This window comes from Taudactylus pleione, unplaced genomic scaffold, assembly GCF_031769625.1.
Source record: "Taudactylus pleione unplaced genomic scaffold, aTauple2 ptg000179l, whole genome shotgun sequence".
In the NCBI taxonomy this organism is placed as follows: Eukaryota; Metazoa; Chordata; class Amphibia; order Anura; family Myobatrachidae; genus Taudactylus; species Taudactylus pleione.
Genome location: NW_028284581.1, coordinates 16,932,685 through 16,946,971, shown reverse-complemented (window position 1 = coordinate 16,946,971; position 14,287 = coordinate 16,932,685). Strand labels below are relative to the sequence as shown.

General features: G+C 44.4%; 1 protein-coding gene across 4 annotated transcripts in view; it reads left to right on the top strand.

Annotated features, from left to right (window-relative positions):
* ATP9B (ATPase phospholipid transporting 9B) overlaps positions 1–14,287 on the top strand; it is a 434,681-nt gene that overhangs the window by 174,188 nt on the left and 246,206 nt on the right. The gene's annotated exons all lie outside the window — the stretch shown is intronic.

Genomic DNA, 14,287 nt, shown 5'->3' with positions numbered 1-14,287 from the left:
ATTTCCAGTCAGAAATCCTGTAAACATGATCTTTTGGTGTACTTGAGGACGGTTGTGATATAAAAGATAGACAGGAAAAAGGTTGACAATGTCTAGGGAGACACCAGATGTTAGACAGGCAATAGGTCAACAGGGACAAAAGGTTGACACAATAAAGGTCGACATCGAAGAAGGTCAATAGGTGCAAATGGTCAACATTTTCAAAAGGTCGATACGAGAATGGTCTTTACACAAATGGTCGACACTTCTTTTTTTTCTAACCCTAATCTTCACCCTAACCATCCCTCCTGGTGCCTAACCATCGTGATAGGTGCCTGGTCCTAACTGGCCCTTCTAGTGCCTAACCCTCCCTCCTGGTGCCTGCCCATAACCGTCGGTGTAAGAGCCTAACCCTAACTGTCGGGGGTAAGTGCCTAACCCATAAAAAAATAAAATTGTGTCGACCATTTTTGTGTTGACCTTTTGACGCTGACAACCAATTTTTACCTGTCGACCTTCCATGTCGCGACCTTTACTGTGTCTACCCTTTGTCCCTGTTGACCTATTGTCTGTCTAACATCCGGTGTCTATCTAGGCATTGTCGACCTTTTTACTATCCATCTGTAGTCCAGATACCCTTGAGGACTGGAGTTGAGAACCACTGATGTAGTGTGTGGCCAGCTTTATTTATCACTCCAATTGCATTTTATGTTATGATCATTGTACCCTTACCTGCTTGTTGAAATTACTTTACTCAGGCCACTGAAAATTGTCTTATCCAGGCTGACTTCAAACTTAAACTTGAAACAGTTGGTGTGGCATTTCATAGTAACAACTAATTTAAATAATAAATTATTCTGCATAACATATAGCCTACTGTGCTTTAAAAATGCGAAATCCTTTTTTAAGTTCCAAATTTTAAAATATATTATTTTACCAAGCATTTTCCACACACGTTCCCATCTGACAATTGTTAATTCTTCGTTTACTGTACAATCTCTCTTTGCTCTATAATGTTTGTGGGAAAGACTAATACCCCTTTTACACCAACCGAATAACCCGAGTTATTGCCGGGTCGTCCCGGGTCGATGCTCTGTGTGAACGGCTCCCAGAAAAATTTCCCGGGTTGATTTACCTGGGAATCTTTCTCGGGTTGAGAGCAGGGTTGAACACGGGTTGTTCCTGTGTCATGCGGCAGTGTGAACGGGTGCTACCCTGCTTATTTGACCCGGCTAGCTCTGAAAGATGCTGATTGGAGCTTCTGGGGCACTGGCAGATGATGTAATTTGTCAGTGCCCTGCAGAGAGTTACACATGAAGCCATCGCTTGCCTGCCTAACCTCCTGCACCACAGCAGCCTGACCAGCAGCCACAAATGCAGGCTGATACACAGCCTGCCATAGCCAGAACTGCAGCCTACACCACAGCCTGACCAGCAGCCACAAATGCAGGCTGATACACAGCCTGCCAGAGCCAGAACTGCAACCTGTAGCAATGCTGTAAGCAGTCCCCACCACTCTCTTTTGTTGCCTTTTGTGACCATCTTTGTCAGACCTTAAAACAGACCATTTTTAATGACTTCTATAGAGAAAAGCAGGGATTACCCGGGTTCAGTGTGAATGGGGCAAACCCGGGAATAACCCGGGTCAAGTTGCAGTGTAAACGGGGTCTGAAGCCGAGTTCGACCCGGGATTGACCAGTGTTCAAATTCCAGGGTCGGACCTGGGATTTTGGTGTAAAAGGGGTATTGTTATTAGAAATGATTAGAGTGAGTGAACAGAGCCATGAACTAGGGATAGACATTGATAGCCCATCATTTAATGGTGGACGGGCTTTCGACATCGATTCTTGCGATGCAATGGTAACTATCCATGGGATGTGGTCAGGAAGCCGGCAGTCAAAATGCCGACCACCGGCTTCTCGACAGTGAAAGCCCGGCATGGGACTAATGATAGGCGTCTAAATACCGATGCCTATCATTAGCCCCACGACGAAATCCCGACGCCGGGCATCGGGAGCTCATAGCCGTGGTGGGGGGAAGAGGGTTAGGTTTAGGGAGTTTCCACGGGGGGACTTAGGGTTAGGCAACCCCCACGGGAGGGTTAGGGTTAGGCTAGGGGGAGGGGGGTTAAAGGTCAGGCACCACTGTGGGGAGGTTAGGGTTAGGCACCCCGCCAGCAGGGTTATGTTTAGGGCGCGGAGAGGGGGGTTAGGTTTAGGCACCCCTGGGGGAGGTTAGGGTGAGGCACTAGAGGGGAAGGTTAGGGTTAGGCACCCCTATAGGAGGGTTATAGTTAAGGATGGGGGGGGGAGATGGGAGGGTTAGGGTACTTACTTACCTTAGTCGGGATGTTACTATGCCGGCCTTCCGGATTCGGGATTTCATCCGCCGGGCTTAGGTCCGGCAGTAATACATACCGATTCTCTATCCATTGCATAAAAACCATTTGATAGTAGAACAGGACAGATTTTTATTCAGCTTTATTTTTTCATAGAAGACCATTACTTCCACACTATTGGATGGTGGTAAACATTGGAAAGCAACCATCAAAAAAGTATGAATGGTTGTAAATCATCGACTATCAATGTCCATCCCTACCATGAACCACTTTCAGCTGCTGTTGCATGCCCAATCCTTATCTCTAAACATGACGCACCGTTTAACTGTGGAAAGTACTGTTTTTTTCCCTTCCACTAACGGAGCTCTGAGTGAGACTATGAGCTGTCAGGTCTGAACTGAACATTCAAACAAATACTTATTGGCAATTAGTTAGATGTCTTAGTTTAATACAGACTTTATTTTTGTTTTACATCTCCTAGTATCTATTCATTCAGCTTAACAGCCTCTTAGAGCTGCTACTTTCTCAAAGTCTTTGTATTCAATAAAGGTCGTCGCTGTACAAGTGGATCATGTAATTGTTACAATTTCTCATTGAAAGAGATCTGTGAGAGCAAAACTGTGTCACTGTAATTGTATGCGCTTGGGAGATTATTTAGTTGACTTTTGGAATGGCACAGTAATCAAAAGCTCTAGCTTGGTTTAAATGCAATATTTCAATGCTCCCTATTCAGTTCAACCATGAATAACTTGCAGATTTTTCAATATTATTGAATATTAAATTTACACTTGTTATGATTGTACACCAAGTATATATATATATATATATATATATATATATATATATTAGGGATGTGCAGGCTCGGTTCTACTCTGTTCCGTTCGGTATATTTTACCGAATCTTATTGGCTATCCAAAACTCGTGACAGCTGAAACCCAATAAGATTCGGGAAAAAAAACCGAACGGAACCGAGGAGAACCGAGCCTGCACATCCCTAATATATAAATATATATATATATATATATATATATATATAAAAAATAAATATATATATATATATATATATATTGTATTGTATATATAATATACATGTAACACGGGGTATAGAAATGAGGACTCCAGCCAGACAGGCAGGTACTTGGTAAAGAAGTGTTTTTTAATGGTAGCAGACACTGCACCTTTGCAAATGTGAGGTTAGGCCTGGATACACACAGGCACATAACAGAAAATAAGCAAATAAATATAAAAGTAAATGTCCCAGCACTCCTTGTGCTAATGTCTGTGGACCCTCCAGGTCCTGGGAACCCTAATGCTAACCACCACCCCATGCCTATCGCCTGGCCAGTTTGTCCAGCATCAGGAGCAAGGAGCATCAGGTGTGTGGGAGTATTAAACCCTTCCTGTGCTCCAGTGATTATTCCAGCTAATGCAGAACGCACAGGTTTTACTCCAGAGGGAGGGAGCTGATTCCACCAGAATGTGGGCAAATCAGGTGAGAGATTACCCCTCTCACCACAATATATATATATATATATATATATATATACACACATATATTTTTATATATATATATATATATATATATATGTATATATAGTGTTCACTCTAGCGGCGGCAGGCAGGGTGTGGCCATTGAAAAGGGGGCATGTCTATAACACGCATCCCCTTTTCGACCACTCTTGGGGGCGTGCCCGGCACTTACGGAAGCCCGGCGTCTATCCACCGGCGGTGATCCGCTCACCGCACATGTCCCCACCCGTGGGACACTGCGACCCGCGGATGAAGACGGCACCCGCAGGCTGTCTTAGCTGGGCGCTGCGCGGTGAGGGCAGGGCGCAGCGCCTCACTTAAACAGCCTAGCGGGAACGCTCTCTCTCTCTCTCTCTCTCTCTCTCTCTCTCTCTCTATATATATATATATATATATATATATATACACGTGTAAAACATTGAATATTATCAAAGTAACAAAAGAAATAACTTATAAACCATCCTGCAAGAGTGTCCCACTGTGGCATACAAAAAACATTTTTTTTTTAGATAAATAGACAACATTGCTATTGTAAATGTCAAAGAGCGTAGATCAGTGATGCCATTGAGTATATTAAAAAATGTCATGGAATAACTACATAATATTTGTTTTTTATCAGGGTTCTCAGGGTACACATGATCATTGCTGTCTGCTAATGGGTCAAAAAAAGATTGCATATCAACTGTATATACTTATAAAATTCTGTTTTAAAAATAACTGACTTGTGTTTGTACATTGAGTTGCACTAAAGTCAAAATATGTACAAATCGAAGAATTAACAGTATTTCTGTATCAGGCATTTAAATGCATTTATTTTTACCCAATGACATACTATATATATTAATAAATGTTTTCTTTTAAAATGCAATTAAATACAAAACAAAACTTTTTAGATAAGACGATCTGTCATTTACCATGTTCAACTTAATATAACTGCAAAGTTAATTAATTAAGTTTAATCAGCTAGATATATCAGTATGCAGACAACCAATCAGAAGTGGCTCATACCCCTTTCACACAGAGATTTGTATTCGGGATATTGCCAGGCTAAGCCAGGTCAAACTGGGACCTTTCTCTATGTGAAAGGATCTACCCACCGCCAAATTGCCGGGGTCTCGACCCTGGGTACTACCAGGGTTATTCCCGAGTCCAACCCGGGTTGCCTGCGGTCTGAAAGGATGAAACCTGGGTTACAGTATAAGTATCTCATTGGTGGTTCAGGAGCACTGACACCCACTCATCTTTGTGAGCCTGTAACAAATGTCCACTTCTAATAACTCACACATTTGGCAGGGCTGACACAGGTTCTGTGTGAAAGCTAAAACCATATGCCTTTTAATAAATATGTTTTACAAGCTGTAGCAAATATGCCAGTTCAGTGTGACTTCTTGGTGACCAGTTTATTCTCCAGTTTTTGAATGTTAGATTTAAGTCCTGAACATACACAACTCATGTCTTTAGAGAGGTTTCTATCTGTTGCACTTGTTCTTTTTCATCTGCCCCATAATCTTCATATGAAAAGCTGGGTACAACATTATACGATCTATCGTTCTGATGTGGATCGGAGCAATATATTGTACACATCATATAGTGTGTGTGCCCAATCATTCGTTCACTGTCATTTTTTTCATCACATCTGCTGTGCTGCACGTCACATGGGACGATGCAATGAATGATGTGGTGCATGTAATGTCTATGCACAAACGCGCAACCAATAAGATCTATTGGTCTAATCTTTCCTATGAAAACATCACCTGAACTGCCAGTGAATTACACGATGATTGCATAAGTGTTCTCCCCATGCTTTATTTATTGGGTGGCACTTTTACGTTGTGATTGGTCCAGACTTGAGTTACTCACCGCCCCAGTCACCTGTCACCCACACGGCACCGCTGTGGGAGTAGCCAGGCTCATTGTGGGAAGACAGGAGCTGGGATTAGAGGAGAGGAAAGACGTGGCTGATAGGTCTGAGCAGCTAATATCTGCAAATGGAGTCTTTAGGCTCCTATCAGGTGATAGATGGGGGCGGGACATAGCGCTGGTGCCAGAGAGCAGGCAGCGTGTACTGAGGCCTCACAGAGATTCTGACCTAGGTGGACAGGGGGCCGTCCAGCCTAAGGTGGGATCCGGGGGCTGGCTTTCCATCTGTGCACTAGATCCGGAGGCTGTCTGTCTGTATCACCAGTATGCTCACAGCCAGACCCTGCCAAACATAAAGGCTTAGACAAGCATACACTGCCGGTTCTGTACTACATCGCCAGGCTTATGCAAGTGATATGTGTACACAAAAGTGCTGTTAGCCTTCCATTCACACATACTCACTGTAGTGCAATCTATGGCACCACAAATCCCAGCATGTCAGCCAGGCCAGAAGCTTGCAGACATGGTGCTTCCTGGTCAGCTACAGGTGGCTTAACCTGGTTATACTGTTTAGACACCAATCAGTCTTTCTGTGATTTACTGATAAGTGTGATCACATCTGTGTGGGCATGTAAATGCTGCAAAGGACAATAAGGGGCTATACTGTGTGGTCATAGTGTGCAATAAGGGGGCATACTGTGTACATAATGGGCCATACTGTGCATTATGTGAATTGGTACTATTGTGTGGTCATGCTCCCTCCATGTGAAAGGGACATAGCATGAAGGCCCCCACCCGGCTGCTAGTTGATGCCACCCAGCTGGCAAACTTTTCTGGAGTGAACACTGTAGTGTGTCCAGGAGAAAAGATTATTGGATACGATCCCTTGACATAAAATATTTCTTAGTCGTTTGAAAGATTGCATATGTGTATGCTCTATATTGTGTGTTCTGGGATTTAGTGAAATTGAGACGACCGATGCATCGTTTGTTACATCGTATGGTGTGTACCCAGATTTAGTGACTCTGAAAATAGACAACTTTGTAGCACACTGTAGCATAACAGTGCTTAATTAAAAATGTTTTAACTTTAATGAAGTAATCAGGAATCATTGTCAAGGTCAGTCTTATCGTATGCTTTATTAAATAAGAGCTGAGTCACAGGTAAGTTTTGGTGGGACTAAAAGTGGGGACCTACAATTCATGCAGCAGATAAAGTTACCATCAGCGAATACAGTAAAAATGAGCTAGGGCTGCATGTGAAGGCTCGGCGGGCAGCATGCAGCCTGTGGTCTCATGATATTGCTGCTGGTATAATCATTATCACATATTTTTATACCATGCCTCCAGTACCCACAAAAGAATGACTCTTTAGTATGTATAGGAATGAGTTGCATCTCCAGGGGGTTTGCTGCACTTACGTGTAGATGCCTCTACTGTATTAGACTTGCCTACTCCCTTTTCACCTCTCCAAGAGTCATTATTAATGAAAAACTAACTAACATTACTATTTTCACCACTAATACTAGCTACTAAATGTTTACACTTCTGGGCAGCGTAACTGTGCATGCTTGATTCATGTTACGCATGCAGAGAGAGTGTTTGTGGAGGCAAAGGGTTCCTAAAGGTCCTCTCTATGCAATCCAAACCTCCTTCCCATTGGATGGAGCGGGAGCTCAGTAGGCTAATGCCATCTAAAGATAATGTTAGTTTCCACAGCTTTTGGAGCTTGATAAATGTATGTCTCCATACTAGTGCATAGGGGTGGGATGTCACATTGGGACTGTCTTGTGAGATGTCTTCTAAATAAAGAAGAATGGGTCCATTACTTAAAACATGCAGATACTACTGTTTCTGCATGTATTGTATTTTGGGGTATGCGCTAAATCCCGCCCGGCATCTCGACTGTCTAATCCCGTCAAGGGTCTAATGACAGGCGTCGAAATCCCGATGCCTGTCATTTTGCCTACGCCAGGAGCCCGGCATCCCGATCAAAAGTAAGCCGAGCACCGGGCGCGGACAGCCGCAGCGAGGGAGGGTTAGGTTAGAGGCTCCTGAGGGAGGCATCCGCTGTCGGGATTTGATGGCCGGTGGTAAATCATACCGATCCCGTATTTTGGACATATTCACTTTGTTGCATAGGCTCCCAAGTGTAAATGGGCGCAAGTCTAAGACATGCTCACATTTTTTACAAATTACCCACAGCTTGTACTGTACATAAGAATATTAGTGTGTAGTAGGTATGGCATGGCCTGCGGTTCAAATCCCGACAGCGGCAGCCCGGCAAGGGTGAAGATCCTGATCGTCCCTAAGGTAAGTATCGCTAACCTAATTCTACCCCTAACTCTCCCTTAGTGGTACCTAACCCTAACCTCCCCCCCAAGTACCTAACCCTAACCTCCCCCCAAGTACCTAGCCTAAACCCCCCCCCTACCTAAGTGCCTAAACATAACTCCCCCTTCCCCGCAGCCTAAACCTAAGTCTCCCTGGGCGGTGCCTAACCCTAACCACCCCCCGGGGGTGCCTAACCCTAACTCCCCCTTCCCCTAGCCTAACCCTAAACTCCCAGGGGGGGTGCCTAACCCTAAGTCCACCCCGGGAACCCTAAACCTAACCACCCCCCCCGCGCGGCTGTCCGCGCCCGGCTTGCATATATTTCATTTAGCTCAATCAGGTCAGTTTTTTTTTTTTGCTTTATCAAGTTTAAAAAAAGTTAATATTTCGTAAATAAATTTTATAATAATTTGGAAATTATAATGTTTATTGTTCCAAATAGAGTTATTCTGGAAGAAAATACCTTATCAAAGACTTTTGTGTGTATTTTGCATCTGGAACATCTCTCTTGAGGCACCAGCAATAGTCCTCAAGCATATTCACTTCCTGACAATGTTCCCCTTGCTTCTCGAGATTAGCAAGTTGCAACGGCAATAACTGGCAACTCTGTACAGGGAGAGAGCAGCGGGAGATTAATGTGTCCACCTACTAATGAGCCCTAATGTGGGTAAGCAGACTATTTTATGACCCTTTGCTTATCTTTGGTTGTCTTAGCCCACCGTCTGGAATGGGATGTAGTTGGCATCTCGGTACAATCCCGGGACACCGGATTCCCGACGGGTCAGAATCCTGGTGGCTGCAATCCCGACGGTAAATATTAGGGTTAGAGTTAGTCACTAGGGTGAAGGGTTAGGGCTGCGGGAAAGGTGAATTAGTGGTAGGGTTAAATTACTTACCTGCAGGCATCAGAATTTCAACTGGCGGTATAGCGGCATCGGGATTCTGACTGCCGGCATTGTGTGTGCCCAACCCTCTGGAATGTTTTAAGAACTCACTTAAGACCGGATTCAGACCCGCTCGCTGTGAGCGATTTTCGCCCATCTGCGCATGCCTATATTTCGCAGTGCGCGTGCGCAAGCCAGTCTTCGCGATCTGATTTTGGTTGCTCGTAAGCCACTATCAGGTCGCTACTTTGAGTGACAGTGCCGTTTGTGGGTGGTAACAGGGGAAGGTGCATGTGAACGGGAGAGTGGTGCTGCGAACACAGGCGTGCCAGGCTGCCAAAACACTGTTTAAAGGCCGTGCATAATTAGCAAGGTAGCGTCAATGTACACGTCACCTGCATGTATTTCAGCCCGCACTGATCGTAATGCTTGCGGGAGGCTAAGGCAACCCCAAGGGCTGCGAGCAGCTCCGATGGTTCACGATGGTCCCGATTAATCATACATTTCCCGGAGATGACGTGTGTTGCGAGAGGCAAGGGGGCATCTTCAGACACTTGCGAGCGCACTTTGCCGTAGCTCGCTAACACACAGTGGGTGTCCTTACGCGACGCAGTGCGAGCACTTAATTTAAATATCCGGACCAGCGAGCGATTGCATCTTGCGAGCGGGTCTGAATGAGCTCCTTAGATCTATATATTAACTCTAAATAGAGTTTGTAATAACCACCTTATCTATAATTGTGATACATATAAGTAGCTATATGCTGCTTACCAGAGTTTTTACCCCTGGATCTCACCATAATCTGGAACACACTAATGGATTTATTTATTTATATATTATGTTTTATGTCATAGGAGAAAAAACATACATGCTGTACCATACCCTAAGAAAATATTCAAATCTTAGATAAAAATATTTTGTGATACCACTACCTGTTGTTTCTAATTTTTCACAATATACTGCAAATAAAATGAATATAGACATGTTACCAAAACAATCAACTTTTTGACTGGAGAACAAATATAAATTAATTTGGGTAGACTACCTAATGAAATGGTATTCTTGTGTATTTGAGTTTTGCATAAGATTATTCTAGTCATGAAAAGTGAAACATAAAGGGATGTAGGTTTTACAAGTAATGCATTTGAAATATTAAAGAAACAGACTAGTGCCTGTCAATGGAAACTCTAATCATCCTTTCAGTAGGATGCATAACAACCTTAATGAAGTGAATTTAATATGCCAACCTAGCTCACTGACATAAGGGATGAAATGACAGATCTTGTTTAGAGAAGATATCAGGACAGATTTGATGTCTATAGTAGTGTTCTCTGTTTTGTAGCAGTAATAATGTGAATAACTTTAATCTTATAAATTACAGGCATGAATGCAAATGTACATCCTGCTGTTACATTATTTCATATAGAACTAGAAACTTAAATGAGGCTAACATTTTTAATGTCATGTTATGTTAAATAAGTTTTATCTGTGTCAGTTATTAAGAAAAAAAGGACCTTTTTCATTATATTTATTGGATTATATTGTTATATATATAATTTGCTTAGTGTCACGCTTGCCACTGGGATTTTGAAAGCTGAGGTCCGGGGTTGTGGGAGGGATCGGAGGTGTGGGGCCTGGATATATGATATCCTCATTCACAGGTCTTGGACGTTGGCGAGACCTGGTCAATGGTGCGCAGTCTAACCCACAGGGAGGTGTTCACCAGTGAGCCCTCCAAGCGGGATATGGGTTTAGCTGCACCCCGTAGGCAGGTAGCGGTCCTTTGACCAGGTATCCAAGACCCGTGGGAATAGAGACTCACGATATCAATGGCCATGGGGAAATGTCTAACCAAAGGCACAATATTACAGAGGGGATTCACCAGAAGATTGTACCCAAGTGGGGGTACACTGACGTACAATTGCACAAGAAGATGGCACCAGAGGTGGTACACCGGCAGTGGTGTACTGACGCACTTTTGTGCCAAAAGCTGGTACTTGAAGTGTACTCCAGCAGTGGTGTATTGATGCACTTCTGCGCTGGAAGTTGACGCTTGAAGTAGTACACCAGCAGTGGTGTACTGAGGCACTTTTGTGCTTGAGAATGGCACTGGTAGCGCACACAGGCAGAGATGTAGCCGCACTGTTGCTCGAGGTGATGCTAGTTATTTGCACACAGGCAGAGATGTTGATCGCACTGCAGCTCGAAGTGACACTGACCAATGGTATACAAGCAGAGATGTTAGTCGCACTGCTGCTCAAGATGATACTGGCAATTACACACACAGGCAAAGATGTTGATCACACTGTAGCTCCAAAGAGACACTGGAAAGTAACATAAGAAGCAAGGGAACCTGGAAGGACGCAACTAGTTACACTAGAAGCGACAAACGTTGTTCAGGAAACTTCCTGGAGTTCTGGAGCCGGATATATACCCAGGGGTAGCAGTTTATAGGAGCGCAGCGTCAGCTGACCGAGACCATGCTACCATTGGTTGGAGATACTGTCACATCCCCTACACACAAGGCCGACCATGGAAGTCCGCAAGTGCCGAAGGCAGAATACTCAGCGCATTACCCGCCGACGCACCAGACATCTGACCGCACAAGAAGTCAGGGGAAGCCAGCACATAGGTAAGAGATGGCCAATCCTAGGCTGAACCCTGTCACTTAGTCCCTTTGTCCGGAAAGCTCTTTGAATTTGAATATCTCAAAGACATTAAAATATTAAGGTGATTCTTTTGCGACGGAGTTCAATCAGCAAGAAATTACAGAATTTGGACTAAAACTGTATAAAATTTGATTAATTTTTTTTTTTTTTTATATACAAATACCATAATAAATGCTCTGGTATAGCTAACCTTAAAATTACCAGAACACAGAGCTGGCACAGTGACCTGGGGAAGCAGGATAGGGGTGACCGCCGCTGGCTGCTGTTCTCACGTACTCCTGGTGGTCTTTGCTCTAACTGGACCTGGCGCCCTAGCCATGTGCGGACACTATTTACGTTCTGCCAAGTTCGGCTCCTGATTGGCCGCCTGGCTGCGTAACATAGCTATTACATGATTAGGAAGGGCGTGCGGGCGGCACAACATGTGATGCTGCTGCCATATGGGGCACTCTTCCCTTACCTACTTTCTATAACACGTTGATTTCAGACTCGCAACTCTCAGCCAATCAGCACCAGGTTTGCGCCTTGAAAGCAACGCTTCTTTTCTCTGCTATCCATGAGAGCTGCCGGCAGCCACTGATAGGCAGGAGGATGGGAGACGGTAAGGCGGAGTAACAGTGCATTATCATTTGCATCTGTAGGGGCTCAGCTTGCAATACCCCCTAGAAACGGTACATTTGGCTTCAGAGTCCATGTTCAAATATATCAACACGTTGATTCCTGGCTCGCAACTCACAGCCAATCAGCACCGTTTTTGCACCTCGAAAGCAACACCTCTTATCTGCTTTCTACGAGAGCTGCCGGCAGCCGCTGATAGGCAGGAGGCTGGGAGACGGTGAGTAAGTGCATTATCATTTGCATTTATAGGGGCCAGCTTGCAATACACTGGAAACTGACCATTTTGCTTCAGAGTCCATGGACAAATATATAATCGCACTTACAAATTGGCGAATTGTTACAATAAAAAATTCCCCAAAAACCATAAAATGGCGTGGCTTAGTCGGTTATGTTTCACACACATCTTTTATTACCCGATTCCGTCATATTAACATATGATCTAGCAATTATCTAGCAAAGCGTATGTTCTAGGTTCAAATTGGCAAAATGTTCGCTACGGGCATACTAGTATACAATGATATACTGTATATATACTAGCGACCTGCCCTAGCTTCTCACGGGAGCAATTTCATCTCGCCACAGCCCCCTGCATCTCATAACAACCTACACCATGGCACCACAGCCCCCTGCATCTCACCACAACCTCCTGCATCTCACTCCTGCCCCCTGCATCACACCAGTGTCACCACAACCCCCACTGTTGCTGCCCTGCAGCTGGCTGAGGCCCGGCCACTGGGATGTGCTCAGAAGGGCAGGAGGATCATGGATGAGAGATGTCTGTTGCAGCTACCGTAAGCATTATCAGCAGCATGTCCTTGTGGATGGGGCACCTGTGAATATTTCCGCAGCCTCCATGCGCACCACTCCTCAGCTGCTGAACATGGCGATGAGCAATATCCTCTTTGCACAATGTGCCCTGTATTTCCTGAGCTTTCTGTTGAGCTTTCTCCCTGTTGTGCCTCTGTCTGTGAAAAGCTCTAACTTCCATGGGAGGTGCCTCCTTTTCACCAAGGACCGTAATACGCGTTCTGGGAGACCATCCACCATGGTTACAGATGTTAACATTGCCAAAGCTGCGGAGATGTTGCAAAATTACAGAAGGTTAACTTTACACAAACTTTCGGCTTCTCTTGGCATCTCATTTGAACTGGTTCAGCATATTGTGACAAAGGACCTAAAAATGTCCTCTTTGAAGTGCTTCCACCACCAAAATACTGCAGCACGGCTAATTGTTTCTCCACTGTATGCATCCATAACATTTCATGAGCTTAATTTCCGCTTTTCCAAGTTTAATACAACATTCAATCACACAACTTTGACATAATTTCACAGACACGTCTTACTCATCCGCCATGACGAAACATACGAAGGTCTTCCACTCGCTGTGACCAAACAAAGTATACTACGGCAGTCCAACCGCAGGTTCGGACACATCGATGTATGAGCTTCACAATGACCAGCATAGCATTGTCACATCTATCTATGGGACAGAAAAACAAAGGCAGTCTCATTACTTTTCACAGCCCTCGTAATAAATAATAAAACTCTCCAGGTAAAATGGGGTGGTGGTGTTGTCCATAACAACCAATTAAATATTTGCCTTCACCTCGTAACTGTAGGAAATGTGATGCACTTCAGGGACATGGGCAACTATCGACCTTCAAACCAGGGGGTCTGGCCTTATGGGAAACGTGGTACCCATAAGTCATACCCCGTGTTTTCACCACAAAGGGGCATGCCCCAAGCCCCTCTCTACTGTGATTAGAAGCTGCACGTATGCAACTGGTGCAAGGGCGTCTCTCAACACCCCCCCCCCCCCCCACAGGAACTTGAGGCCCATGTGTGGGACATGTATTTTATGACCTGCAGTTTTCCATAAGAGCGGAAACCGTATGTTTAATTTGACAGACCACAAATTAGAGAAAAAGGGCAGAGTCCAACCAGAAACAAATAGACTGATAAAGAAGGAACAAGCCGGGGCCGCATCTGTTGCCCATCACTGTACTAAACTATATTATAAAAAATTCAAGAATCTGATTTGTTGTCATTGGTCACACCCCTTTTTGCTGTAGAATT